We start from the raw sequence: 26,298 nt of genomic DNA, 5'->3' as shown, positions 1-26,298 counted from the left end.
TATGTTATCCACCAACAAGATACCCAACGGATGAAAGTGCACTTTTGCAAATACATGGTATATGTGTACAAAGAGTGTATGCACTTGGGTGTGTTGCGCATTAGTGTGTGTATGCACATGTGCATGAGTACGTATGATTGGGTGTACATGCATTTGTATGTGCACATATGTGTGAGCAGAAATCTAGGTTTGAAAATCAGCAGGTTCACTCTGCCTTTCATCCTTCTGAGGTCGGTAAAATGAGTACATTGAGGTTGGGTAACAAGAAACATCTGTTATCGATTGTCCAGATACACTGGGGGCTAAATGTGTGCTTTGGCAAATACATGTTATGTGTGTATGCAAAGAGCGTGTGCAGGTGAGTTTCAGTGCGCAAGTGTTTGGGCATGCACATTTGTGCGAGTGTCTGTCGTTCACAATGGCTGGTACAGGACCCAGAAGTTCAGAATTGAGTGCATTAGCAAAAGTGGTATTTTGCAAGTCATGAATGAGTCAGTGAATGGTTTCTCCAAGCAGGGAGCTAGGTGCATTGGCACCTGTATATCTGTGCATATGTTAGTCAGGGCCGTGCACATCAAAATATACTTTTGGCATAGCTCCCTGTGAGTCACGGAGGCATGGAAGCAGTCCTTCCCGACAGCTCGTCTGACTGCAGTGACAGAACCATCCACAACTTGAGGCAACAAGTGAAGATTCCAGGGACACCTGCCCAGTCCAGCCCAAACTGTGTCCCAAGCCACCCACTCTCTGTTTTTGGTTGAGTACACTACGCTGCTTGTTGGGAAATGCCAGTCTCACACCCCCATAATATTATTGACTAAGCTACACACCTGCGTGAACGTCAGTCCATTAAAATGACAGGGTTGGGGGAAAGTGATGAAATGCACCCTTTAAACTTCAGCGATATCCCAGGGTTGGCCCCTTTCTCCCACTCGTAACCCATCATTTTCGCGTGTTTAAATTTCATCTACCTGCAAAGGTGAGGGTGAATTTAACCCAAAGTGATTCAAACCAGCGAATCGCTGGAAACACGGGGATCTCAGTTGCAGGGTCATTAACCCACGGAATTGCCTTCTGAGCCCTTCCAGTTCATCTTTTCATACAGACACATTGGTGCGTTTCCGATTCTGAACGCGCGCTTTGGCAGCTCTACTGTTTTGCAACCTTTATTTGTGCAATCCAGGAAGCAAGGCAGTGTACACAGCAATTTAGGGATCTACTTTTCATGTTTCCTTTGGGGGTGAGTCATGTGACTCGGCGTGATTCATGCTCCGTTGTCCGGTCTCTCCGGCGGTCTTGTCAAACATCCACCCACGGATGGTTTGGGGTTTCAAACAGTGCGTCTCTTAGAAGGTAAGTAAAAGCAGCCCTACTGCCCTGGCGCAGCGCTGTGAACGTATTACTCAGCGGACCGGCACTTCCTGCGGCTTGTTAACATGCAGGAAGTTTTTGTTTCGCATCTGAACTTTTTCCCCCCAACTTTCTTTTTCCGTGCGATCTATTTGCTGTGATTTTTTTTTTAAGTTGTGGCTGTCGGTGCCAGCTGTCCTCGTGCTGAATGCATCTAGAGTCAGTCATATCCGCTGTTGATGCCCAGGAGCTGTCCACAGCTGCTCCCTGGAGTTCAGTGTTACATTTATCACGGCTCTTGCATGCAGGAAACCTCCCTCTTGAAGCAGATCTCGGCGGCTCTTTCTATTGTTTTCATATTTTCCAACAACAGAGGAGGGGGCAATGGGGGCGGGGGCGGGACGGAGAGGGCACACACACTCCCTTTTGAAGCAAATTGTGTACTTATTCTCCTAATTGCTGATATTTTTTATACTGGCCATATGCAAAAACAAAGTCCCTGGTCCCAGGAGAGTGAACAAAAAGGTTTCAGCAACATCATGCATGAGGACATCTAAGTATGACTCAATAGGATGGACAACTGCACGCGCTGTGCAAACACTGCTACCGATGATGTTAAATCGTCTGTAAGGCCAACTCCACCCCACCCCCCCACCCCCTCCCCAGTGAGAGAATCCGTGTTCCTATTGCTGAACTTTATGCACCGAAAGATATTTCCTGCATTTAGGAAACGCCAGAAAACCGAACTCCCCAAACTCGCCTACAACGGACTCTAGGAAGAAAATTGGTCGCAAATGAAGAACGTAAGGCAATAATACCCTCCCACGCCCATCAAAAGGTAAGCTCCTGCACAACTATTTGAGGTAAGCAGATATCCCCACAAGACCTTCAGCGCTGCGAAGTGAACGAATATGGGCACACGGCGCTTTGGTAAAACTTGCAAACTAACAAAGAGGCATATAAAATGAGAACATAGCTGGGATGCACTGGAGCACTGTTTGGGTACCGTGGTAGACAAGGCACAGTTTATGTACACAGTAGGGTTGAGGTGGACTTAAAAGGCTTTCCTTCGCAGCTGGCCTTCTGTAGGAGCAGGTCGTACTTTTTGATAAAGATGTTGAAGATGCGATACTGTGGACCTGATGCATAGCGCCCTGGGTCCAGGGCGCCCACATGCCTGGCCACAGATGTGCCTAGTGACAATCTACTTGACGTGCATGAGTATACCCTGGACAGGCATTTCTGATGTGGATAAGATAGATTTCTATTCCTTGCAGCAGGAGGGAGCATGTGTATATTTTTGTTGAAGTATATAGTTTGAGTGATTGATGACATACTTTTGCGTTAAACCTGTTGTATTCTGTGCTTCATTGTGTTTAAAATTGTTATTGTGTACTTGTTCCCGTTCTGCCGCCTGCCCCGCTCTCCGCTTCCCGCCGCCGCCGTTCTCGCGGCCACGCCCCCTTCCGTGTCCTCCCCACTCCCGCCTCCCAGCTGCTCCTCCCTCCCACTTAGCCATAAATGGCGACCGCGCGGACGCGCAGCGGGCGTGCCGATTGTGCGCCGAAGGCGCGCCGCGCCTGGACTGCGCCCAGTGCCAGGACCCCTGGCCCCCGCCGATGCAAGACAACCCGACGGACCTACGACGCCGCCACCCTCAACGCACTCAATGCCGGCCGGAACCCCGTTTGCTGCAGCGCCACCCCGAAACGCACCCACGGACCCTTCACCTGCAAAACCTGCAAGTTCACCTGCCTCCGAACCGGCACCTCACCCGCCAAGCCAAGCACCAGCAGCAACCACCTCAAATGCATCCTGCTCAACACCCGCTCCGTCCACAGACACGCCGTGGAACTCTGGAACCTCCTCGACACAACATCACCAGAGATCGCCTTCCTTACGGAAACCTGGATGAACGCCTCCTCAGCCCCCGACATCGCCATCGCCATCCCGGACGGGTACAAGATCATCAGGAGGGACCGCGTCAACCAGACCGGAGGAGGCATCGCCATCGTCAACAAGAACACCATCCGCACCACGACCGACTCCAACGACACCTTAGCCGCCGCCGAGCACCTCCACTTCCAGATACACACCGACCCAAAGACGACCCTCAGAGGCACCCTCATCTACAGACCCCCGGAACCACACACACAATTCAGCGAAGACATCACAGACTTCATCAGCCCGCACGCCCTCCCCTCCGCCGACTACATCCTCCTAGGGGACCTCAACTTCCACCTGGAGAACAACAAGGACCGCAACACCACCGCCCTGCTGGACAACCTCGCCAACCTCGGACTCAAGCAACTGGTCAACACCCCCACCCACTACGCCGGCCACATGCTTGATCCCATCTTCTCATCCAGCAAGCACATCACCTTCAGCCACTCCACCGGACTCCACTGGACCGACCACAGCTGCGTCCACTTCAGCTTCAGAAGAACCACGACTCACCACCACCCGCAACAGGTCCCTCACAGAAGTTGGAGCAAGATCACTGCCGACCAGCTCACCACCTCCCTCAGCCAGAACCCACCCGCCAGCACAACGGACCCCAACGAAGCAGCCCGCAACTTCACGCAGTGGCTGACCGCCTGCGCCGATGACCTCGCACCACTGAAGAACCCTCCCAGCAGACCCAGAAGCAAGAAGGCCTCCTAGTTCACCGACGAACTCAAGGACTCCAAGAAGAACTGCCGCACCCTCGAGAAAACCTGGCTCCGAGACCAGACCACAGACAACATGACCGCCCTCAAACACGCCACACGCAAGCACCACCAGCTTATCCGCACCACCAAAAAGAAATCACTGAAGGAACGACTGGACAACAACGCCCACGACAGCAAGGAACTCTTCAGCATCGTCAAAGAGTTCTCCAACCCCAGCACCGGCAACAACGACATCACTCCTTCACAAGATCTCTGCGACTCCCTCGCCTCGTTCTTCCACCGCAAGATCGCCGACATCCACAATAGCTTCGGCGCGCCATCCACGCACCCAATCGTCGAACCAACGCCCCCCACCGCCACCCTCCGCACCTGGACCACGGTGACCACCGAAGACACAGCCCGCACGATGAACACCATCCACTCCGGATCTCCAACTGACCCCTCCCCCCACCACGTCTTCAACAAAGCCGACTCCACCATCGCACCCCAACTCCGGAACATCATCAACACCTCCTTCAACACCGCCACCTTCCCGGAGAGCTGGAAGCACGCCGAGCTCAGCGCCCTACTGAAGAAACCAACAGCGGACCCCACCGACCTCAAGAACTTCAGCCCCATCTCGCTCCTCCCTTTTCCTGCTAAAGTCATCGAGAAGATCGTCAACAGACAGCTTGCCGCCTTCCTCGAGACGAACGGATCCCTCACCCCTCGCAGTCCGGTTTCAGAGCCAACCACAGCACCGAGACCGCACTCATCACAGCCACCGACGACATCCGAGCCCTGCTCGACAACGGGGAAACAGCGGCACTCATCCTCCTGGACCTCTCTGCAGCATTCGACACTGTCTGCCACCGCACCCTAGTTCAACGCCTCAGCAACATCGGCATCCAAGAGAAGGCACTGGAGTGGATCATCTCGTTCCTCGCCGGAAGAACACAGAGAGTCCGCCTCCCCCGTTTCGATCCGAGGCCACCGAAGTCATCTGCGGCGTACCGCAAGGATCATCACTCAGCCCCACCCTCTTCAACGTCTACATGAGACCTCTTGCAGCCATCGCACGCCAACACAACCTCAACATCATCTCCTACGCCGATGACATCCAGCTGATCCTCTCCCTCACCAGATACCCCGACACCGCCAGAACCAGCCTACACGAAGGGATGAAAGACGTCGCAGAGTGGATGAAAAACAGCCGCCTGAAACTGAACTCAGACAAGACTGAAGTCCTCATCCTGGGATCATCACCCTCCGCCTGGGACGACTCCTGGTGGCCCCCCGCCCTGGGCACCACTCCCAAGCCAACAGACCACGCACGCAACCTGGGCTTCATCCTGGACTCCTCCCTCCCGATGACCAGACAAGTCAACGCCGTCTCCTCATCATGCTTTCACACTCTACGCATGCTCCGCAAGATCTTCCGATGGATCCCGACCGAAACCAGGAAGACGGACACCCAGGCACTCGTCACCAGCCGACTGGACTACGGAAACACCCTCTACGCCGGCACCACAGCCAAGCTACAGAAAAGACTCCAACGCATCCAGAACGCCTCCGCCCGACTCATCCTGGACATCCCCCGACGCAGCCACATCTTCGGCCACCTGAGGGACCTGCACTGGCTCCCCATCAACAAGAGGATCACGTTCAGGCTCCTCACCCACGCACACAAGTCTCTCCACGACCTGGGCCCCAAGTACCTCAACGACCACCTGACCTTCTACACGCCCACCCGCCACCTACGATCCACTAGCCTCGCCCTCGCCGCCGTACCACGCATCCGAAGAGCCACCGCCGGAGGAAGATCCTTCTCCTACCTGGCGGCCAAGACATGGAACTCCCTCCCCACCCACCTTCGACTGACCCAGGACCATCTCGCCTTCAGGAGACAACTCAAGACCTGGCTGTTCGAGCAGTAGCTGACCCCTTCCCCCAAGCGCCTTGAGACCCTTCCGGGTGAGTAGTGCGCTATACAAATGCTATGATTGATTGATTGATTGATTGATTGATTGACATACTGGATGTCTGTTTCAGGTGTATGTTGCTTTTGATCAGTTGATTATTAAGAAGTACAAGGCTCACTCCTCACCCTAGTGAATTAAGCTCAAGTGTTTACCTCTGAAGACTTCAATCTTTTCCAGACACGAGCTGGCTTCTGGCATATCCAAGAGCCGGGCACGGATGCACAAGACATGCCCTGAGCCCCTCGAGGTTGGTTCCCATTGGTGTATGGCTTGGAAGGATGATCGTTCAGGGAGAGTGTGCCAAGAGGCTGAGTTGAAGCTACAGGGCTGCCTAGGTAAGCATAGGGTGGAATCCACATGGCTTCTGTGGGTAATGTCAGACAGGCTGTATCCCCCGCTTGTCCCATCACTTACCTGAAGATAATGCATATTAGGTAACTATCTATTCTGACAGGGACTGCCGGAAATACTTTTATTTCAATGTGGGTTGCTGGAACATCTTTCCCCAAACGATGTACACACAAAAGACGCACTATTATTTTAAAAGGCTTTTATTAATATGTTAAAGCCCTGTTTTAGAGAGAAGTATATGAACAAGAGTAATTATAAATGTAAACATTATGGTCAGTAAAATAAAGGCAATGCATTTCAAAATGATAAAACGTGGAAACATACTTGCATAATAAAAGGCAAAGCTATCTTTGGATGACATATTTGATACTCTACTCTACACCACTGAACCTCTGCAATCTATGCTACTTTTCTCTACTCTGAACCACTGCACTTTACGCCACTGCACCATATGCCACACTAATCTACTGTGCACCACTCTACTCAATGCCACTGCACTCTATAATATTCTGCACTACTGTACTGTATGCAATGCAACTGCACTCTATGCCACTGCGCTCTACTCTGCACCACTCTAAGCCACTGCATTCTACTCCACTGCAGTCTACTCTGCACCACTCTACTCTATGCCACTGTACTCTACGCCACTCTACTCTGTGCCACTGCACTCCATGCCACTCTTCTCTGCACCACTGTACTCTACACCACTGTACTCTACGCCACTTAACTCTATGTCACTGCACTCTATGCCACTGCACGCAACACCATTGCACTCTACTCTACGCCACTGCACTCTACACCACTCTACACTACTTTGCACAACTCTAATCTATGCCACCCCACTTTATGCCACTGCACTGTACACCATTACACACCACTCTACTCTATGCCACTGCACTCAACGCCACTCCAATCTACTCCACTGGATCTTTCCCCAGGGCACTGTACACCATACTACTGTACTCTGCATTACTCTACACTACTGTACTCTACACCACTGCACTCTACTCTGCACCACTCCACCCTACACCACTGCACTCTATGCCACTGCACTCTGTGTCAGCTCACTCTACTCTATGGTACTCCACTGTACTCTATGTCACTGTATGCCAATCCTCATAGTGCCACTCTACGCCACTTCACTCTACACAATGTTACTCTACTCTATGCCATTTTGCTCCATGCCACTCATCGGCACTCTACCCTTCTCCACTTCACTCTATGCCACTCTGTCTATTATGCTACTGCATGCCACTCTACTCTGCACCACTCTACACCACTCCACTCCACTCTACTTCACTCTATGCCACTTCACACCACTCTATGCCATTCCATTCCACTCCACTCTATGCCACTCCACTCCATGCCACTCCACTCTCCGCCACTCTAGTCAACCCCACTCCACTCTCCGCCACTCTACTCTACTTAACTTCTCTCTATGCCAATCCACTCTACACCACTGCACTATAAACCGCTCTTTACGCCAGCACACTCTCCTCTACTCTACGTCACTCCACTCTACACTATGCCGCACCACTCTACACCACTCCACTCCACTCCACTGTAGGCCACTCTATGCCACTCCATTCTACACGACTCTTCTCAATGGTACTTCACTCAACACAACTTCACTGTACTGTATGCCACTCTACTCCACTCCAAGCCACTCCACTCCACTCCACTATCTACCACTCCACTCTACACCATGCCACTTCCCTCCACTCTACTCCCCTCCACGCTGTTGTATAACGTAGGTAAAAGACATTGGCAAGGCCAGTAACTCTTGCTTAGGCAAAACATATTGACTTTGCCAATGCTTGTTGTTGCATGGTAGTTTATGGAGTGAGGAGGAGTCTGCTTATGCTTGATTCATGTTTAAGTAATACTGAAAGATAAACAATACTGATGTTCACATTTTAGTAAATAATCAACTCTGGACAGAGGACGTGGGACACCCCGAGATTTGCATATAAACGATGCAACAATCTTAAAGACCAATTGGTCAGCACCAGACCCAGATCACCACAAAAACAACCAGTGAACACTGTCCTGAATGCATGGGGCTTACCTAAGGTCACAGGACATTACCCCTGCAATGACTGCAGCGTGTGCCACCTAACGACACACACAAAGACACTGGACCTGGAGCCCAACAAAACCTGGACCCAACGCAATCACACCAACTGTAACTCACGCAATGTGGTATACCTCCTCACATGCACATGTGGCCTCCGATATGTGGGGATGACGACACGCAAAGTCAAGACCAGAATAACGGAGCATCGCAGTACCATCAGATGCAAGAAAAATATCAGCAGACTGACCAATCACTTCATCAACCACTGCCACACACCCAATGACCTCAGCTGGACGGTCATTGAGCAAATTCCAGAGAGCACATTTGACAACGACAAAAAACTACTCAGTAAAGAACAGCGATGGATATATCGCCCTTCTACGGCAACCCAAGGCCTCAATGATGCCATCCCTTGGAATTCTTTGACATGCCCATGACTATAAAGAGCATATCAACATTTATCTCCTAATAGAAGTCTCCCTTTGTAAAATATCTCTTCGAGATAGAGCCCCACAGTTCTTATTACTGGCATAACGGCGCACCCATGATCTTTTCATTAACATCTAGTACTCTAACAGAATACTTCATACCCCTGGCAACTGTTTAGCGCATTAACAAAATGCATTGCGCTATTTAGCCCCAGCAGTGGACAACTATAAGTATAAAACCAAGGGTCCCGCTCCCGCGCAGGCGCATTAACAGGCCCACACGCGCTTCCTACAATGCGCATGCGCAGAGAAGAGACCTACGCCCGCGCATGCGCAGTGTCACCAGTAGCAACACGCATGCGCGAACGCGACTCGTGTACAACAGAAAGCAGCCGAGCGCCCGCGTTAGCACCATGACTCAACAGTTTGAGTCTGTCTACCCTGTCCTCCCTCACACAGATGCTAACAATCAACCAATTATCTTTGGTATAAAACGCTCGGCGATACCGGCCACTCTGCACCGGTTTGCGAAGGAGGCACAACAGGTCCAGAGCGGATGCTAACCAGAAAAGCTGTCAGTATAGCTGAACAACCATCACGACCACGGGTAAGCGCTACCTTCTCTCCTTTACAGGTCTCCTAACCATAGTGGCCAAATACCTTTGATCTTTACAGGGTCAACTCCCTGCCTCTTCACAAACCATGAAGCACAATGCTGCTTAAACTAGCGTAAGCAACAACCTTGCGTCTTTTCTTCACAGATATGCACTATGGTTGTTATTACTGTGTTTTAGCCACTCCACTCCGGAACTACAAGTGCGAACTTGACCTTAATGGTACCACCAATACCATTACACCAATAGCCGCCTATAGCCTGCACAATTACCGCTATGAAGCCGGCTTTCAGATGTAAACAATGCAGTACATTGAATTGATTCTTCCTTTCCCCCTGTATGTTCTGTCTTTGTCTTTTCTGTTACATGTACAGGTGTTTAGAGAAGGGAATCCCCCCTCTCACACATAGATAAACACTTTAGGGCGTGTATACACATAGTCTGAATAACACACCCACTAGTTTAAATCACATACACTTTATTTTATTTTACTTAGTCCTGAAGAAAGCCAGCTTATATATAAGGCACTGGCTGAAACATGTTGACTTACCATGGATGTAGGAGGTCGTAACTTGCCACCAACATCCCACAGCCTTATTTTTAACCGCTGACGGTGGCCCAGGTATTAAAGTCTAATTCACCCACGGGTACTGGGACCATCGCCAAGCCGTTTTAACGTCACATTCACGACATTCATCACCGCACACTCAGCGACATACCAGCTCCGCTGTAATCAGGCGTCGAAGCACACCCGGGACACGCTAGGTGTCACTGGGTGGGCCCGATGATGAAGCATGCCACCAACTAGGTTGGTGGGTGAGGGCTTCATGAGCATACCAACCAGATGCTCTCATGACAAAACATACCAGAGTCATTACCCCCTTTTTCTATTCCTAAATGCATAAGCTAGTCTTCTTTTGATTAACATTACATTTTATTATTTGTCAATGGTTGCTTGGATACAACATTTCTCGGACGAAGTTTCAGTTTCATTCAGTGCATTACTTCTGTGATGTGCACACAATTTCATCCTGTTTCGTGATTTATTACAGCACTTACTTCTGTGATGCACACACACAGTCATCTTTATTTGTGCATCATTTCTTCAGTGCCTTATTTCTGTGATGCGCACACATCATTGATTTAGATTGTGCAACTTTCCTGTGATGCGCACACATATTGAAACATCCTGGAACTTGTCTATGATGCACACACATTACTGATGAACTTATCTTTCCTGAGTGCATTCTAAATATTCTAATTTCTTTAATTTTGAACAATTTAGTTATATTTATCTCTTATGAGGTATTTGCATGGTTTTGCATTACAATATTTTTTATGTTTACGCTTCTTCTTTGTTTCACAAACAGATTTGGTAATTTTACTGGTATTCCACATTTTAGATAGGTCTCTACACTTCAAATTGTAATGTACTGATACACATTATTCTGCACGCTGTATTCATACTTTGTTTTTACTAACGTTGTTTACTTCTCTTAACTTACATACTATTCAGAATGTTACGGCTCCTACTTTTTTTTTAACGTCACCTGGAGATCCTCCCATTAAGTGGAAAAAATGGAAGACAGTGTTTGAATGTTACACCAAAGTATGTGGCACCTCACTCAGTGCAGAAAGGAGATCATCTTTGCTTTTGTACTGTCTTCGTAGTGAGGGACAAGGTGTTTATGATCGTCTTCCAGAATTAAATAAGTATGAAGCTAGAGATCTTAATGAATTTGAAACATGCATCAAAAAATTGGATAAACATTTTTGACCGAAAGTAAGTACAATATTAGAAAAATACCATTTTGCAAAGAGATTACAAGATGAAGGAGAAAGTAATGAGACTTATATCACACACTTAACAAAACTTGCATCATCTTGCAAATTTGGTAATCTTCTCGATGAGAGAATTAGAGACCAAGTCATGGTTGGATGCATAATAGAAAGGGTGAGACACGAATTGTGGATGTGAGATGAACCTTCCCTGTATGTAGTTCTACAGGTAGCAAAGAGAATTGAACACTCTTTAAAGTGCGTTGAGACCATAAAAAAGATTAACAACCGATAGTACAAGTTATTAAACCAGTATCAAAGAAGTCCTCGGACAAGTCTGAGAGTAGTGAAGTGAAGTCTTAATCTTCTTTGAGAAAGTGTGCGACAAAGTTGGACATTGGGCCAATGATAAAAATTGTCCTGCTTTAATTTTTTTTTGCTATAAATGTAAGAAGAAAGGTCATTTTCCAATTGTATGTAGAACCAGAATAACCTCATCTGCTAAAATTAAGAGTATGGATGCTGATGATGGGTCTGAAGAGGATTTAGTGTGTGGTCAAAACGTTATGGAAGTAGATAAATCACTGAACAAACCTAGGTCATCTCCTGTTGACGCCATTCTAGTAGAAGGGGAGGCTACTAAAGTCCCTTTTGATTCCGGTGCAAAGATAACAATTATTGCAAAGTCATTTTTTTTTAACAAACTTGCACACAAAATTAAGTTGTACAGACCTGACATCAAACCTCTTGCATATGGTGGGAAACCCATACCCTTAAAAGGTTATTTTACTGGTCTCATTGAGTATGGTCAGCGATATGTTTCTGGTAAAGTGTATGTCTCTGAGAAGGGTTTAATCAGTTGGTATCACCAAGGTGATTTAGGAGTTATGCTGGACCCTTCTGGTAAGAATCCCTAAATTCTCAAAGATTTGCTTGAGATTGATCAAGAACCTTCGTCTCTCAATTCTGTTACTATTGATCAAATAAAGGAGAAGTTTCCAAGAGTTTTTAGGGAAGAGCTAGGGTGTCTGCTGAATTTTAAATTAAAAAGTTGTCTCAGTGATGGTGCTCAACCCTTTTGTAGCAAAGTAAGGCATGTTCCTTTTGCTATTAGGGAAGAATTACAGAATGAATTACAAAAACTCAAAGATGGTGGAATTATAGAAGAGGTTGAAGGCACAGAGGGGCTAGCCCCAGTAGTTGCCGCGCGAAAGCCCAGTGGATCTCTTCGGCTCTGTGTTGATTTGAGGCAACTCAATAAAAATGTCATAATAGATCACTATCCGTTGCCAAACATTTCTGAACTGTTGGTATTGCTTCAGATTCAGTTAGATGAGTCTTCTAGGGACTTAACAGCGTTCGTAACCCCGGTTGGCACCTTCAGATTTGTTAGGATACCGTTCTGACTTGTTTCGGTGGCATCCGTCTTCCAACGAGTTATGGAAAAATTGCTTAAAGGTTGCAAAGGTGTGTGCATCTACCAAGATGACATTTTAGTGCTTGGAAAAGATGATAAACAACATGGTAATCGTCTCATTGTCATTTTGGAAAGGTTGGATAAAGAAAATGTGACTATTAAGTCTGAAAAATGTCAGTTTGGTGTCACCTCAATTAATTATTTAGGTCACACAATCTCTGGCCAAGGCGTTCTACCTAAATTAGATTTGGTGGACACAATCACCCACAATCAACCACATGAGTGCTCCAAGTTCGAGAGAAGAAGTCATGAAATTCCTAGGTATGATAGAGTACTATAATACATTTATAGAGGATTTTGCTGAGTTGAGTCCAAATATCAGATCTCTTCTGAAGAAGGGAGTAGAATTTGTGTGAAGTGATGAATGTGTTAAGGAATTTAGTGTGTTGAAACAAAAGCTTAATGCAGCACCATGTCTCAAAAGTTTCAATCCACTTAAAGTTTCCTTTTTTACCACTGATTCTAGTCTCAAGGGTCTAGGGGCAGTGTTGTAACAGCAGAGTAATGATGGTATGTCGACTATTCTTTTTGCCTCTCGTAGTTTAAAAAATGCTGAGACCAGATACTCTGTTAGAGAATGTGAGGCCCTGGCTGTGTTTTGGGCCATACGAACATGTAAAAAGTTCCTGTGGGGTACCAAATTTGTCGTCAGAACTGACCACAAGCCACTTTGTGAGGTGGTTACAAAGAAGGGAATCGATTCTATATCTAGTAGAATTACGAAGTGGGTGGTTGCGTTGCAGGAATTTGAATTTGACATAAAGTATATTCCAGGAGTTGAAAATGGAATAGCAGATACTCTGTCTAGATTGGTCAATGTGAGTGAAACCATGGATGAGTTGGATGATGATTTTGATTTCGATGACGCGTGTGTGTTGTATTGAAGAAGGAATCATCTCAGAAAATGAATTTCGTATGGAAATGTCCACTGATCACACTCTCGGAGAGGTCAAACCCCTTATTAATGTGGGGTGGAAGTCTAAGAGGCAAGCCTCTGAACAAGCTCAACGTTTTGGGGGTTTTATAAAAGAATTAAGTGTATTATATGATCTTCTTTATCGTGGTACCAAACTTATTCCCCCGTCAACATTGCGCACTAGATTAATCAATCTAGCTCATTTGTCACACCTTGGAATGTCCAAGACCCAAGAAAGGCTTAGAGAATAATATTGGTGGCCAGGCATGGACATATAAGTGGAGAGACTGGTAAGAGATTGTCTACAATGCACTATGAGTGGCAAGTCAAAAATGGCAACAACACAACCCATGGCAATAACAAAGTTGCCTACAGGTCCTTGGAAAGAAATATGTATTGATATTTTGGGTCTTATCCATGGAAGTGTGTTTTACTAATAATATTGAGACTAAGGATGTGAGAACGTTTTTAGAAACTCTTTTTTCAAGAGAAGGTCTCCCGAGTACTATGTTAACAGATAATGGGGTGCAGTTAGTTTCTCGAGAGATGGAGACATTTTTAGCCAAACTGGGAATTGTGCATAAGAAATGCTCTTTGTACCATCCCGAGACTAATGGCATGATTGAACGGTTTAACTGTGTCCTGAAAGAAACTTTCTCTATGGCCAAACAAGCAGGATTAGATTGGAAAATAGAAGTACTAAAAAAGGTTCAAATGTATAGGTTGACCCCACACAGTACCACAGGGAAAAGTCCTTTTGTGTTACTCAGAGGAAGGCCTCCGTGTACTCTTGTAGAACCCTGTTGGGTACGAGATTTGGAGTGTAAGCTTGTAGGTGATGTCTTGGTGGACTTTGGGCAAAAGAGAGAGATTGGAATGTCTTAGAAAGAAAGTACAATTTTGATGCGAGAAAAACTGTGGTCAATGTAGGAGATTTTGTACTTATTAGACAACCTGGTTCGACTGTGAAGTTTTCAAAACCTATAAAAGTCATCAAAATGTTTAATAATGCTGTCAAAACACAAGATCATAGAATCTGGAACCTTAGTAGAGTTGTTCCATTAATGGGTTCTTTGAAATCTCATTTAACTGACATAAACATTGAACACAAGAAGGTTGATAACGACTCGTGTGTTAATGTAGACTCAAGTGTAAAAATTCCCAAATTCTCTTCTAGAAAAAAAATGTAAACCTTCTTAGTTGAAGGATTTTGTACAGTAAATTGGTTTTGTGCTATTTATGTATCTTAATTTTATTTTTTACTTTTCTTTCCTTCTTTCTTTTATTGTTTTAAGGGGGGAAGGTGTGTGGTATTTGCATGGAGCCTGCAACATCCTCCTGCATGTCATGTTGCTAGGCAGAGCTTGTCATTAGGCTCATGCTTAACCTCATCATTGTGAATGGAATGTTGTTGTTTGAAATAGTTAACAGAGAGTCCTGATGTACCCTCTGCCCAGCGTGGATGGGATCTTCTTCTATTACAATAAACCTGCACTTCTATTTCAAGATTGCTTTGCTTGATCCTTCATTCAAGTTTCCAGGATCTCACACCCATCCTCAGACCACTGTGTGCAGTTGAGACGTGCAACAACCAACTAAACAACAATTAATGACAAAAGAAATGAAGACAGTCCACATAATGTTTAAATAAAAAAATAAAAAATGTAGGACAAATAAAATGAGAATAAAGAAAATATTCTAGAAGATCAAAGTTACAATGAAAAGTGAAAACATTTCTTATGAGTAAGAGCAAAGTCTAATATGATAAATAATATTCTCTCACAATTTTATCTGAAAAACGTGGTGTTTTACGTTTCCAGGAGATGGCAGGAGCACACCAAGAACATGAACCAGGGAACCTCTTCCCAAGGGTTTCCACAGAGGCTGGTCAGTGTGGTGTGAATTCAGCAAAAAAGGGCTGCCTTTCTCTGGTGACTGAGTAGGCTGACTCACCATCTGCAGGAATTTTTAAGTAGATATTTTGCTGGTCACTTTTAGATTGTTGTCTTGGATCCTCTTCCTCTTGGATAAAGTACTTAGGAATGTTCATCCCCTGGAAAATTAGGGGAATCCCCATACTGGCCACATTTCCCTGTGACTAGACATTTGAAGCAATGACCTCAAACAGGTTACAGTAATCCATCACAAAACATGTGCCTATACAGAAGGTGGACTTTCAGTGGACTGGGAACCCTTCACAGACCAATAGCTACTTTTGGACACAGATTTTCACCAAGCTACCAAGAAATAAATTTCCCTCAGCATGCAAATCATACTCTTCACAGAAAATCAACATGCTTAACTGTCCCTGTAAGCCTTTTCAAGAAACAGAATTTCACCAATTCTTGTTTCCAGTTCTAGGGTATAGAAATTAAAGTTAAAGAGAAAATAATTCTGGACCCCTAATGGGCAGAAGTCAGCCTTCCTGCAGTGGCAATGGGAATATTCCTCCTTTCAGTTGCAAACTGGTTCTGAAAGGTAAAAACATGAGCAACAGGCCAACGAGCATGCCTTTGGCTCCCTCATGTAGAAGTTTAGTGGTATATACTCTCCCTTTTCTTTCATTGAAAACTAAATCCTCACAATAGAGTAAGTCTCGTAGCCACCCAATGGAATTTATCTGATAACTAAGGCATTGATTCTCTCTCTTTCTTAACTCCAACCACTTACTTTGAAGGCAGCCTTTCATCATTTAAGGATAGTCCTATCTTATTTGTTGTGCCTTACAGGAGGGTTATCCTTCAGTATGTAGGAGTTCTTTTTGTGTTTTAAAAGCTTTATTGAAGAATAATAATGAAAACAATAATATAACATCAGCAAATAAGAGAAAATATGTAACAAATCAGTTCGAAAGGTATAACATTGCTAATGTCATAACTAAGAAATAAAAGCATTTTATGTGATTTTATAGGGATGGGAAAGGGGGAGGGAAAGGGATGAAAAGATTGTGCTATAACAGAATAATGCTATAGAGAATAACGGCAAAGAAATAAATGGTGCAAGCAATAATACAAAATACAGTATATAAAGAAACATTGCAATATAGGAAAAAATGTAAACAATATTAAATAAACAAGAAGGAGAGAGTAAAATCCTTCAAGGAAGTTAAAAATTTTCTGAACTGATATGAACAGGTTTCTTTTGAGCTAATTTCTCTGGGTATGTAGTAAGAGGTAACCAGTAAAGGTCTACATTGCGACTTAGTTTACAGGAAGAGGCAAAGGCAATATCAAGTCTATGGAAATGACATAAAGAATTCCACCAACCTTGTATGGAAATATTCGTGAGGGATTTCCAGTTAGAAGAGATGTGTTGAAATGCAAGTGCAAGCATGAGATCAAAAAGACCCTGTGAGTGTGGGGGGAGGACCAAAGAATCCGAAAGACTACCTAGGAAAAGAATGGTGAGTGAGTATGGAATGGAAAGTATGAAATTGTGAGAAATGTAAGACCAAACCTGTTTCCAGAAAGCAGAAGCAGAAGGACAGAAAAAGAACAGATGTAGAAGACCAGCATTGGGAGAAGATTTGAAGCGAGATAGAGAAAGAGGAGAAAGGTAAAGTCTGTGATATAGAAAAAATAAAGATTGAGTAAGAGAGGCAGAGTGAGAAACTTTCAAAATTTTGTACCCGAGTTTGTCCCAGAGAACAATGGGCCAAGTACAATCCAAATCCAATTTGGATTTGACACGGTCTGGGTTAGGAGAGGAAAAGAATCTATAAATAAGAGACGCTTTAGGAAAGAGGAGAAAGGTAAAGTCTGTGATATAGAAAAAATAAAGATTGAGTAAGAGAGGCAGAGTGAGAAACTTTCAAAATTTTGTACCGGAGTTTGTCCCAGAGAACAATGGGCCAAGTACAATCCAAATCCAATTTGGATTTGACACGGTCTGGGTTAGGAGAGGAAAAGAATCTATAAATAAGAGACGCTTTAGGAAGAGTAGAAAGTACCACAAGAAGATGAGAAGGGGAGTTAGTGAAGTCGAGGAAGGAAGAGAATAATAATGATCAAGAATTATTTCCATAAGAGTAGTATATTTCTGTAGAAAAGAGCGAGGACAGTGAAATTGAAGCTGAAATTGGGGAAAAGAACGAGGCAACACACCATCAAAGAGATGATTCACCCATTTGATACCTTTTAGTCTCTAGGAAGTCCAACAAATAGGCCTGTTATTTAAAAGAATAAGTGAAATATACCAAATGGGTGTATGTAGAAAAGATTCACGTGAGATGACCAACGGAGAAATCAAAGGTTTTGGAAGAGAAGAAGTATGTTTAAACAAATGAAGAGGAGTATAAGGGGACTTGGTGGAAAAACGTAAAACCTCCTCAAAAGAAAAGGGTAATAATAAAGTTTGTTCAATGTGGAGCCAAAGAGGAGAAAAAGGGGAAGATTCTGACGAGAGCCATCGTGACGCTTGACGTAGAGAGAAGGATTTATGATATAGACGGAAGTCTGAAAAGTTAACAGCCCCATTCGATTTAGCCTTTCAAAGAGCTAGAAGAGAAGTTCTAGATTTTTTATTTTTCCAAAGGAATTTTGAGAGAGAAGAATCAATACGTTTGAAATAAAGGGCAGGAACATGCACGGGTAACATGGAAAAGATATAAATAAGAATACGGGCAATCATCATTTTAATAGAGTCAAGACGACCCCACCAGGAGAGAAAGAAGGGGTTCCAGGAGGAGAACAACTGATCGATTCGAGACAGGACTGCAGACATATTTAAATTAATGGAAGAGGAAATAGAATTGGAGAACCAAATACCAAGATATTTGATCTTCGTGCTATTCCAGGCAAAACCAGTTGAGGAAAAGAGATGAGGAAGACAAAGTTTTGTTAAAAGGAGAATTTCTGCCTTATCAGAGTTGATCTTATATCCTGAGACAAGGGAGAATGCTTCAAATTCAGACAATAAAGGGGGATAGATAATTCTGGGTCAGAAATAAACAAGAGGATATCGTCTGCATATGCAGAAAGTTTTAATAGATTATCACCATAGGGGAAACCAGAAATGGAAGTGTTGTTACGGATAGAGGATAGAAATGGTTCAAGAGCTAATACAAAAAGAAGAGGGGAAAGAGGTCAGCCTTGACATACTCCCCTTTGAAGGGTGAAGGATGAGGAAAGTTGACCATTCACGAGAACTGAAGCTTTGGGTGAGGAGTATAACAAGGATATGAGAGAAATAAATTTGGGACCAAAGCCATGCCATCTTAGTGAAGTAAACAAAAAGGACCAGTTTACTCTATCGAAGGCCTTTTCGGCATCAGCAGAGATAGCGGCCAAAGGGATTGAGAGAGATGGTGCCTTATTCAAGACATTTAGAAAGAGTTGAGAGTTGTCGTAGGTGAGTCTCCCTTTAATAAAATCACACTGCTCTTTACCAATAAGATGAGGCATAAATGGGTCCAAACATAGATCAATTAATTTAGCAAAGAGTTTATAATCAACATTAACTAATAAGATCGGACGATCATTTAAAAAAAATTGTGATCGTGACCGTGTTTGGGGATAAGACAAATGGTGGCATCCTGAAAGGTACTATCCGCTTTGCCAGAAGAATAAAATGATTGAAAAAGTGACAAATATTTGGGCAATAAAAGGTCAGAAAAATGTAAGTAAAATTCAACCGGAAAACCATCAGGGCCAGGTGTTTTACCTTTAGTAAGGGAAGATAAAGCAGTAGAGAGTTCATGCAATGAGAGATCAGATTCAAGGTCTGGAAAGTTGAGGTGAGAGGTAATTTTTCAAAATAAGATTGAATAAGAGAAGGAGTTGGAGGAGATTCTGGAGTAAACAGCTGTCTGTAAAGCAATTGAAATTGGTCAAGTATGTCTTTGTTTGTATGAAGAAGAGTATCATCGGAAGAATAGATGGATTCAATAGAAGTGCATTCCTTACGGGACTTAAGATAGTTAGCTAAGAGTTTTCCAGATTTGTTACGGCCACCATAATAACACGCACTACTACGAAGGAGAATTGAAGATGCATTATCAGTGGTGAGTTTGTTGAAAGCAATTTTTGCTCGCAAAAGCTCTGGTGACATACATTTATCTGAAGAGGTGTAGAATTGATGCTCCAATTTTTTAATATGTGCTAGGTAAAATTTACGTTTATGAAGAAATTGCTTCTTTTTCCTAGAAGCAACATCAATAATAAATCCTCTCGCAGTAGCCTTAAAGGAATCCCAGAGAATATGAGAAGGAGTATTAGGATTGGAGTTATATTGAAAGAAGTCATTAATGAAAGAGCGAAAAGAAGAGGAGAAATTAGGGTCAGTAAGAAGTGCACAATTAAAGCGCCAATGAGAAGGTTTAGGATGAGGTGGAAGTAAGTCAATGTCCGTTATAATGGGGACATTGTCTGAAATAACAATGGGTTCAATAGAAGAAGAGATTAAGTTTTGAGATAGGGATTGAGAGAGAAAGATATAGTCTAGCCGAGAGAAAGAAGCATGAGAAGGTGAGAAAAAGGAATAATCCAAAGTGTCTGGGTGTGTGAGTCTCCAAGAGTCAGAAAGACATGTTTGTAAAATGGTATCCAAAAATTGTTTGTGAGGTTTGTGGGGGATAAATCGAACAGCGGATTTGCAATCAAGGAATGGATCCATAATCTGATTACAATCCCCTCCTAAAAGAAATAAGTCATCTTTGTGTTGAATACATTTGCCCGTAATTAAGGGCCAAAAAGAACAATCAGGTTGAGTAGAACCATAGATATTAAAAACAGTTAAAGGGATTGAATTAATTAGTAGTTTAGCCAAAATCCATCTACCATCAGAGTCTTTTTCTTCTAATAATACCTTACATTTAAATGTTTTATGAATTAAAATAGCAACTCCATTTTTTTATTGTTAGAGGGAGAAAACAAAACTGTACCAACCCAGTTCCACTTTAATTTAAGAGATTCAAGATCAGTAAGGTGAGTTTCTTGTAGAAGGACGATATCGGGGGTGTAGGAAGATAAGTGGGAAAGTACTCTGTGCCGTTTAGTGGGATTAATAAAACCTTTTACATTCCAAGAAACAACTCTAAATTTAAAAACAAGAGAAGTATAATAACATCAAAAAGTGCAAAAAGGTATGCAAACATCAAATAGCCGAAAAAAGAAAAAAGTAAGAATCCAAAGAATAGAGATTGAGATCCAATGAATAGGAAGAAGGGGAAAGGGAGGAAAGAAGAAAGCAGAAGAAGAGACAGTACATAACCAAAGGTTGACTGAGAGAACGTACCTGAGGGAGACAAACATCAGGAGAGTGGGGAAATGGCGACACTCAACAAGACGAACCAGGCAAAGGGTGGGAATCCAGACCGCACCAGGACAAAAAATTTAAGAAATGACATGCACGGACTCAGGGAAGTGCATCATAAACCTATGTAAGGAGAGAAAAAAAAGCAAATAACAATTTGGAAATAACAATATTAGCGTTCAAGGCAAGGTATTCTACAGAACAAACAGAACAATAAAGTAAAAAGAATAAGCACAAAGAGAGGAGATAAGAATGAATATGAAATATTAAGAGGCAAACTTGAAAACAGAACAACATCAGGCAGACCATAAGAAGAAAAACAAACACTGACAAAATGAGAAAATGATACGATCAGCCACTAGAAGAGGTTGAAGTATCCATGGCACCACCAGACTGAAGATGAATAATATTTTTAAGTTCCCCAGGATCTTGAATTTTCAAGGTTACTCACCAAAATAGAACACGGGTTCTATTTTGGTGAGTAACCTTGAAAATACAAGGATGAAACAAGCCATATCAAGCACCAAGAGATCGTAGAGGTGCACGAAAATTAAAAAACTCCTTTCTTCTGGACGCCGTGACATTGGAAACATCTTGAGATAGAAATACTCTCTGACCCATGCAGGAAAATTGAAGTTTGGATCTAGCTGTAGAAAGAACTGAAAGGAGATCCGTAAATTTCAAAAGAGAATAATAACACCTCGTGGCTTCAGGGAATCAGATGAACATGGACCAAGTCTATGGGCTCTCTGGATGCTAATGGAAGTGGAAGGAGGCATGTCTAGCAGTTTTGGAATGAAAGAAGTAAAAAAACGTCACAGGGTCATCTCCTTTCAAAGATTCTGGAAAACCATAAATGCGAAGGTTGTTCCTTCTATTCCTGTGTTCTAAATCCTCAGGATGTTGCTGGAGAGCGAGAACTGACTTCTCCAGAGAAGAGATGTGTTGAGAATTAGATTGCACTGCCGAAACTTTTTGTTCTACAGAAGTAATCCTGGCATCCATAGACTCCCATTTTTCTTTCAAGAGTTGCATGTCTTTGCTAGTTTCTTCAACAAAAGGGCGCAGGGCACGTATCTCCTCTAAAAGTAACTCCATAGAAATTGGAGAGGATGGCTTATCTGGTGATGGAGGGTCTTGTTTCAGGCATTTAGAAGAAACATTAGGATGAGAAACTTTAGTTGATGTTGATTGTACCGAGGAAGAACGGTGCAGAGCTAGACCAGCCAATTGATCCACAGTCATAGAGATACTGGAAGAGGCTGAAGTGGACGCCTCTTGAGGAGACTTAGAAGAGACAAAAACAAATTTTGGTTTACGCAATTTGCCCATAAAAAATTACTGCAAGTTTTGAAGTGAAGTAAAGAAGGAGATTTCAATTGCTGAAAAGAGGGTAATGGCACCAAAAGCAGAATGACGCCTATAGAGTGAGTACACCAAATATTACATTGAAACACAGCTTCCCAATAGTGATGGCATAAAAGTTCCTTGAGGCTATAAGGCCAACTTGCATGAACGAACTGCTGCGCTTTGTGAGAAGAATTCGCGCCTCAAAATGGCGGCTGCTGCCGGCCCCGAAACACCAAGATGTCAACAGCCGGCGTTGTGCTGACAGAAAATATTCAGAAAGAGTGCATTAGAGGTAGCCTACCTTCCGGTTCAGGTATATGCCTTATAGTCCATTGAAATCCTGTTGAAAACTAAGTATGTAGCCAGACAAATGGATAAATATAAATGTATGCATCCAAATGGAGGAATTTAAGCATCATGACATGAAGGTAACGAGGCGGTATGGGTGAAAAACATCCTTCATCTGCACAATAATCCACAAATATCATTAAGCAAACATTTTCCCGTGATGCCTTGTGAGAGAAAGTATAATAGAGATTTAAAATAGAGAAAATGTTGTAAAATTACGAAGTACACGCTCCATGTACATGGCAGGAGGTGTAAAAATCATTAGAGAGGTGATAAAATACAGGGAGAGAGCCAACCTGCAAAGATGAATTGCCTTGAGAAAACATTCGTTCTGTGAGGAGAATACGCGCTGTAAAATGGCAGGCGCATCAAACTCCGAGACACACAGGCGGCAATAGCAGGTATCGCGATGGCAAGAAACATTCAGAAACAGCGCGTTAGACGCAGCTCACATTCCGATCGAAGTACGCAGCATTATTATTCAAGAAGACGCCATGGAGCTGCAGGAAAGAGGTGAGTAGAGGTCCGGTGCGGCGGAGAGACACCTCTATGCGTCCATCTTGTGTTGCGCCGTAGCTACGCCACCAGTACGTAGGAGTTCTAATAGAGACTTTTTCTTCAAAAAGCCCAAGTGATATCAAAGCCAATCACAGTCCCAGGTGGCGGATTTGAAGCCTCTGTTCATATCTTGATAATTCTGCAGAGCACAGAACATAAAGTCTGACAGCTTCACTTTTGCCGCTCAAGATGATTGCAGGTAAGCAACTTCACATTTTTCAATACTATGGAAAGTAACATAAGCAGGTCAAATACATCTGCAGATTCAGGATGCCTATGCGATATAAGTGTGGTTTCATCATTTGCTAGCAAAATATATTCAGTAAGTGAGATTCACTGTCTCAGCACAGAGGGCCTGATTCACCAACACACATTTAAGTAATTTTCCACTTTGGAGTAAGTTTACTCCTTTTTAGTATTCACAATCGGCACTTCTGTAGTAACTAACACTTCTGTAGTACGTCTAGCACTAAACATGACAATCTACTTGTAGTGTAACACCCTCCCATAGATAATATTGAAGGTAGGGACTTAAAATAAAACCCCACAGGTAATAATGTTAAATAAAATGAAATGATTTAAAAGAGTGACAAATATAAATGCATTTTTTATATTTAGTTATAAAATATTTCTGTTAGTAAACATTTTCTAATTAAATATTAGGTACTATTTTTATATATATTTGTAACATTAATTTATATTTATTGATATTTTTAACTGCTTTATGTAATCTAATTGTTTTCTTTAAAGTCCCTACATCTATTGTTTTTAAGGAAGTATGTTGCAGTACCAGCAGTTGGCCATGTGCACTGTTGGGCTTGCCACTAAAGTGTAAGTTACTACAAAAATGTAACAAGCATTGGCATAGCCAATAGGTCTCGCTTTTGGGACCTTATAAGTATTTAGTTATGCAGCAGAATATCCTTTGTGCAACATCATTAACTGTTGCATGGTCAACCACTTATAAGGCCCAAAAGGCGAGACCTATTGGCTATGCCAATGTTTTTTCTTTTATGGGGCTGGCAAAAATAACTGGAGGGTGAAGGTTATTCAGTCATTTTTTTAGGTAGTTAGTGAGAGTGAATTTCGAGAATAAGTCAGTGAGAGAGTGAGAGAGTTAGATAGTCAGTTAGAGTGAGAGAGTCAGTTAGTCAGTGGGAGAGTGAGAGTTAGATAGTGAGAGAGTGAGCGTTAGTGAGAGAGTGAGAGTCAGTAAGAGAGTAAAATAGTTATTCAGTGAGATTGAGAGTTAGTTAGTTATTGTTAGTGAGAGATTCAGTCAGTCAGCCAGTCAGTTAGTGAGAGTGAGAGAGTTAGTCAGTGAGAGTGAGAGTTAGTCAGTGAGAGTGAATGAGATTGAGAGAGTGAGTTAGTTAGTTACTGAGTGTAATAGAGTGAGTTAGTGGGATATTAAGTTAGTGAGAGTGAGTCAGTGTTTTAGTGACCTGTGCACAAGTAAAACAAAAATGGCAATATTCTAAAGCACAATACACACTTTTTATAAAAATACAAGATAAGAAAACGAGCACGCGTGTGGCGTGTGCTTTTTAAATATTTCCATTTTTGTTTGCCTCTCGCACGGCTATGTCTTGATTGTGTTTTATTCCCAATAAATGAAAAAACGTGCACAAGTGAATAGTTAATGCGAGAGAATGTAAAAGCATATTTAGGTAAGGCTGAGGCTTTTAAAGCAAACCGGACATAAAAGCGCATTGACTGATGGCGATATTTCAAAACACGCATTCACTAATGCTGATAAGTGCGTGCTTATTGCCAAGCACACAACACACGTTTTATAAAAATACAAGATAACAAAACAAGCATGCGTGTGGTGTGAGCTTGGAAATATTTCCATTTTTGTTTGCCTTGCGCACTGCTATTTCTTGAATGTGTTTTTTTCCCAATAAATGAAAAACCGTGCACAAGTGAATAGTTAATGTAGGAGAATCTCCCCCCCCCCCAAAAGAAATGACATAAAAAAGCTGTGTTAAGGCTTTCAAAGGAAAATGGAATGCTTTAAAAGCAAAGTAGATATACAAGCACATTTCGGTAAGGCTAATGCATGCGCCGGGAATCGGGAGTGTGCTCTTTTTACAAAGCACATACTCGTGCTTGTGGTGCATGGCTGCCAAAGCACATACTTGTGCATGTGGCGCACAAGCACGAGCTGCCGTATGCTGCCACAAGCACAAGTATGTGCTTTGTAAAAAGAGCTGCACAACGGCTAAAGGTCTCCTATGTAGTGCATGCGCACTGCGTAGGCGAGACCTAAAAAACTACAAAAGTGCAGTTTGTGAATACTGAAAGTTAGTAAACCTACTCAAAAGTGAAAGTTGCCTTTGTGAATCAGGCCCAGAGAGTCTAGCTGTCCATGCATTTGTAATCATCATCACATCTGTTACAAGTTGCTGGTGAGCATATTTCTCACACAGCATTATAACAGTTTCGAATTCAACAGGGCAGGAGGCCTGCATGGTTACTGCTGCCTTGCATTCATCCACCTAAAATCTGTGTATCTCCCAATGTCATTCTAATGTCAGGCACTAGACAAAGTATGGAGAAGTCAGCATTGGTACGGGCTGTTTAAGCAGTACAACAGGCTTTAATCAGGGCAGAAATAAACCAAACATGATCAAATCAAGCAAAATTTGGTCACCTTCGGAGACATGCTTATTTCCTCCTAATCCCACCAGCCGGTGAAATGTTTTTTCGGAGGCATGCATTTTATCCCTTTTTTAGCAGCTGATGTAGTTGGATGTATTTAGAATTTTGAAACATCAAAATTATATTTGGTATACATCTAGGCAGTAATGATACACATTTTTTGAAATGTTTCTGTGTCATTGTGCAATGCATGGCCTGCACAACGTTTGGGAAAGCAAGGGGGAGTGTAGAATGCAAGACGAGGAATTGTGCTGTGTTCAGGCTGATAACAGTTCAATCTCATTAGAGCCTCTTGAAAGAGGGAGAGAAATAGTTGCTTGGTATACATTGAATGAGCATGCCTCCTGAAATAAGTGAAACCCTTCCCTTCAGAATCCAATTTCAGATCAATAGTGCTAGTCTTGGTCATCTCACACCTGGATGGAAGCAATACTGTGCTCAGTGACCTTCCCTACGCTACTCTGGCACCCCTCAAAGGCATCAACCATGGCAATGAAAATCT

This window comes from Lissotriton helveticus, chromosome 1_2, assembly GCF_964261635.1.
Source record: "Lissotriton helveticus chromosome 1_2, aLisHel1.1, whole genome shotgun sequence".
Lineage (NCBI taxonomy): Eukaryota > Metazoa > Chordata > Amphibia > Caudata > Salamandridae > Lissotriton > Lissotriton helveticus.
Note: the sequence above shows the minus strand (reverse complement) of the source record.